Below are 5,768 nucleotides of genomic sequence, written 5' to 3'. Positions count from 1 at the left end.
CACAGGGCTTTGCTTCCAGGCACTTCACTGGTACTGCAGCAACGACACAACCGTTTTCACAGCCACCGCTTAGCAGATGGACCCAAACCTGCAAGGCTGAGGGCCCCAGCAGAAAGGCCCTGCCCACAAGTTTTCAACGACAGGAGGAAAGTTACAGCCACGTTCTAGCTGCTCCACTTACCAGCTGCAAGCCCCGGACCAGCCAGTTAATCTCTGTGAACTTCAGACGCTCATGTGTAAAACGGCCTCTCTCCTCTGAGAGCTGTGAGGCTAAAACAGATCATGGACGTAAGATACTAAGATCACTATTTTAGCCTCTGCTCTGGAGCCAATTTCATCTGAAAATCACTTTCCCTGAAAAACGTTAACAAAATCTTGGTCAGAGTAAAACCATAAAATTCCACCCACAAAATGTAAATAGACTTTCTGCCTGTTAGTTCCAGAAAGTTACAAAAATGAGAGCTATTAGTGTTACTGTTAAATTTACCTCCATCCCAGAAACTAAACACGAAACCCACGTTGGAACAACTCAAGGCTTTAACCATTCTCTGTAAACCACAGCTGTCTGAACGGAACACATTTCCCACCCTAAAACACTGTGCTGAGCACCTCACAAAAGCCTTACCCACTGCCGTCGGGTCAATTCCGACTCACAGCAACCCTACAGGACAGAGGAGAACTGCCCCGTAGGGTTTCCAAGGAGCAGCTGGTGGATCTGAACTGCCGACCGTTTGGTGAGCAGCTGAGCTCGCTGTAGTTGTTAATCACTGTGCCACCAGGGCTCCCACAAAAGGGCGTGGGATATGAAATTCAATCATTTATCAGGTAAAATAATAATTCCAAAAATGTATGTCCCAACCGACTGGGATTCAAGTGCTTCTGCAATCACGGCTGTGTGTTTTGGGAGTGCACGGCTGCATCAAGAGCTTTTTAAAGGCCTCCTCTGCCATGAGACCGGAAGGACTAGATGGTGCCCAGCTACCATGACCGAACACTTGGATCAAAGACTGCATAGAAGAATCCTGATCAAAGGGGGGGAAACAGAGAATTTAAAATTCTCATGGACTCCAGACTTTCTGGAGCCATGGAGGCAGGATAAGCCCCTGAAACTACTGCCCTGAGATAATCTTTAAAACTTAAACGAAAAATATTCCCTGAAGTCACCTTAAAACCGAACAACAGTTAAGCTTAACTAGTAAAGAAGGTCTTCCTTGAGCATAACGCTCTTTAAGAACTATCTCTATGAGATCAAACTGACAGAAGCAACTCAGAAGATTAGACAGGAACCTGAGGGGGCAGTGAGTTTATGTTAATGGAAGAGGAGCGACTCAGAAAAGGGGGGTGAGAATGGTTGCACACCCTGAAGAATGTCATCAATGTCACTGAACTGTACATGTAGAAACTGCTGAATTGGTGTTATGTTTTGCTACATAACAACATCTCAACAACAAAATGATTTTTTTTAAAAAAAGAGCTTTAAAGGACTACTTAGCTGTCTGAGACCATCTGGATTTCCTTTCTAAATAAATCAGCTTTTCCTTAGCTACAGGGACAGGGGAGACAAGGCTTGACAACCAGATTGGTAAGAGAGTTTTAAACCCTCACCTGTTGCTGGCAGAATGCCACTTAAAATGAATGCTATTATAACATCTGGTCCTATGTAATTACAGCAATTAATAATAATAACACCTTGCATATGTATGCCACACATCACAGTGGCGACTTGTGATCTGTGAGCTCCAGGGCCCTGCGGAAGCAAGCATTTCTGGCAAGTCTGAACCCATCATGCATATCCTGCTTCCCAGAGTCTACTTTCTTGACTGCTCTAAATATAGACTAAGAAAACAAAAGTTAGCATTTTCCACATGTATGTAACTACTGTTATCATTAATAAAAACCAACAGTCATCTAAGAGCGTCTGAATTCCTAGCAGCTTGTCATTTAGTATTTTCTCATTCAATGGATACTGAATATACAACCATCATGTGAGAACAAGAATTAACCTAAAAAAAAATTCTTGCCCTCGGAAGAAAGGCCTGGCAATTTACTTCCAAAAAATCAGCCACTGAAAACTCTATATGGCACAGTTCTACTCTGATACCTACATGGTCGTCATGAGTCAGAATCGACGCAACAGCAACTTGTACAGGCATCCAACCTCCTGACATCTGGTTAGTTAGATTATGAATTTTCTTACTAAATTGTTTTGAGTTGGCATTTTCTGTTAGTTGTAGCCAAAAGCATTCTATCTGATACTTCTTTAATTTTGTCTTTGCCATTTATCAGCTGTGTGATTTATAGCTCACATATAAAGCCCACACATACAGCTTATAAGTTACTGGATCCTCGCCTTCTGAAAAAACAAGCTAACAGTGCTTATCATCAGATTCCTTGTAAGAGGAAGTATTATGCAGATAGCACCTAAAACAGGGCAGAAACTCAAGACATAGCATGCAGTGTCATGTGTAATAATACACAACTCGTTTGGGTTACCAGAAAAAACAAACAAACCAACCCATTGCCATCAAGTCGATTCCGAACTGCCCCATAAGGTTTCCAAGGGGTGGTTGGTGGATTTGAACAGCTGACCTTCCAGTTAGCAGCCAAACACTTAACCACTGGCACACTTCACCTCTGATGAAGACTCCATTATACTGGCCATGACAGCAACCTTGTTGTTATGGATTTGTGTCACCCAAAAAGATTTGGTGAAGTCCTCACCCATCCACTGGTGAATGTAACCTTGTTTGGGGAATAGGGTTGTTCTTTGCAGATGTTATCAGTTAACAAAGTCACACTGGAAAAGGTTGGGTCCTAATCCTAATCCCTTCTGAGGGGCATTTTATAAAAGAGAAGCATGGACACCTAAATAGAGTCACCACAGGGGGAAGACAACACGTGAGGATCCATCTAAGAGCCAAGGAACGCCAAGGATTGCCGGCGGCCACCAGAAACTCAGAGAGAGCCCTCAGAAGGAATCAGCACAGCCAGTACCCTGAATTTAGACTGCTAGCCTCGAGAACTGTGAGAAAATAAATGTCCGTTCCTAAAGCAAACAAAAAAAATCACTGCAATCAAAAAGAACCGGGAACCAGTGTGCCACACTCTACTCTTCAAAGCACGTTCACAATCGCTATCGCATCTGATGTGTAATGAAGCTTCTTTCAGTTTTAGAAGATAACGCATTCCCAGAATGGGACGCAATACTGAGCAATCAGTGCTGAATAAAAGACGGCTTCGTGCTGTCATATGGCCAAGAAGAAGGAATCTCCCTCTTACAAACACTGCTTTGGGATAGAAAACATTCCTAAAATTTCACTACGCACAGAGATAAAGTCCATTCCAACCCAATAACACTGTCCTGTCCTCGGAACACTCTGGGGAGAGTAAGCCGCAGGGTGGTGAGGGGAGGAGCTGGCAGGAGAGTGGATGACCTATGAAAAGCACCCAGCACCTCAGGCCCATTTTGGGGTGAACATCTCCTCTGACCTGTCCTCCCACCCACCCCACCCCAAACCCTCTTACCACGCTCTCTGGAAATAATTCCCCATATCCTTACCCTTGTCTCTGAGAGTTCCCTGCCTTTCTTGCCTGGCACACACCTGCCAGACACCTCAGCGGACACCCCAATGATCCCACTTCCCCAGAGTGAGAGGTCAAGGGGTAATCTCTCCCAGCCAATATGCCTCAAGGACACAGGAGGGTGGGGGGTGTCCTCCTAGTTCCCCACTGCCTGCTCCAAACCTTGCAGACCCCAGCTGCTCTGAAACTCCCGGCACCGGGCCTGACTGCTGTCCCCTCCCAGTGGCCACTGCCAAGCGCCTGTGACAGCTCCCACTCCACTCTGCCTCTCCACCACTGCCTGTGCCCAGGAGGACAGCCTAACTCCCTGGCCCCCGTCTCACACCCTCTCCATCACCTAGCCTTTCCCTCCACCCCTCAGTAAAGCCCACTCCATGGCCATCACCAACAACTGCAGCACCCACGAGCCTGGATTTTAAAACACCCCACTTTCTGAAGACCACCTTCTTTCTTTCCAGATGGCTTACACTCCCCACTCCAACAGCCACTGTACCTCCCCGTTGGGTAACCTCACCATGCTGTCACCATCCACCACCCTTTCTGGTCCTCACCTCCTTCCTTGCCCACTCAGAATCTATATTCTCTCCTCACAGCCTTTTCTGTTCCCTAGCCTGTCCATGAGTCGGAATTGACTCATCAGCGATAGGTTTGGTTTGGTTTGGTTTTCCGGCCTCTGTCCTAGCGTTTCATAATGTTGTACATGGTACAATGTTGCACATGGTGTCGCTACAAGTCAGAAGCGACTTGATGGCCCCTAACAATGACAAGCCTCTGTCCTCCTCCTTCCCTGCACACAAGCGGCTGAGTTTGGCCAGAGAGAAATCACAAAAGCTGGCTGATTTCACTTTTTTTAATGGAAACCACAAACCTCAAAGGGCATGTAACTCTGCCTAGCAAGTCTCCTACACTTCCCTAATTACTGAGCTTTCTCAACCACTGAGTCACTGTTTCACACTTCTCCCTTTAAACTTCTGACATCTCTTTTCATCCAGTACCACAGCTTTATGCCAACAACTCCCAGATTCATAGCTCTACTCAGACCTCCCAGGGCTCCAAACGGTCAACTGACTACTCGATATTCCTATCTGTACGGTTCAAGTCTGCCCAAAGATACTTCGGGAAAAAGTCCTGCCAACTCCTTCTGAGAAATCAGCCACTAAAAACCCTGTGGAGCACAGTTCCACTCTGACACACACGGGGTCCCCGTGAGTTGGAATCAGCTCAACAGCAACTGGCTTCATCAAAAACAGAATTCTGCATTTCTACTCTCTAAGCCTATTCCTCTCTAGTACTCCCACCTTGGTAGATGGTACCACCATTCCTCCTAGTTGCTCAAGGTATGTCTCCTTTTCTCTCAACTTCCACATCCAACCCATTACTGGGTCCAGTCCCTTTTATCTCCAAATACATCCCAAACCCACCCTCTCTTCCCCATCCCTCCTCCCCCAGAATAAACCACCAAACTTTCCCAACTTAGACTACTGTGACAGCTTTCTGCATGGTTTCCCCATTTCTGCTCCTCCCCTCCCCCCATCCTCATTTGCCAGAGTATATGTTAAAACATAAATCAGCTGTCATTCCCCTGCTTAAGATCCTTTGGTGGTTCCCCAAGACTCTCAGATAAAAACACAAACTCTTTGCCATGGCCTTTGGATTGAATTGTGTCCCCACAAAAATGTGTGTCAACTTGGGTAGGCCATGATTCCCAGTATTGTTCATCTGATGTGGTTTTCCTATGTGTTGTAAATCCTACCTCTTAATGAGGCAGGATTCAATCTACAGGATTAGGTTGTGTCTTAAATCAATCTGTTTTGAGATATAAAAGAGAGAAGCAAGCGGAGAGACAGGGGTACCTAACACCACCAAGAAAGTAATGCCGGAGAGAGAAAGCCTTCCCCTGGAGCTGGCACCCTGAATTCGGACTTCTAGCCTCCTAGACCGTGAGAGAATAAACTCGTTTGTTAAAGCCATCCACTTGGGGTATTTCTGTTATAGCAGCACTAGATAATGAAGACAGCCTTCCAAGTCTCGTGTAACCTGGTTCCTGTAGTGAAGTGGTAGGCTTAGGGACAGGGAGCAGACTTTGGCATAGAGTTGACAGGCAGAACTGGTGGAGGGAAGCTAGGATGGGGGAGGGAGCTGCCCGAGCTGATGCCTGAATTGGAAAGGCTGGGTTTTTTTGTTAT

The sequence above is a fragment of the Trichechus manatus genome, unplaced genomic scaffold (genome assembly GCF_000243295.1).
Source record: "Trichechus manatus latirostris isolate Lorelei unplaced genomic scaffold, TriManLat1.0 scaffold00093, whole genome shotgun sequence".
NCBI lineage: Eukaryota > Metazoa > Chordata > Mammalia > Sirenia > Trichechidae > Trichechus > Trichechus manatus.
The sequence above is the reverse complement of the archived record's forward strand: the minus strand, read 5'-3'. Positions refer to the sequence as shown.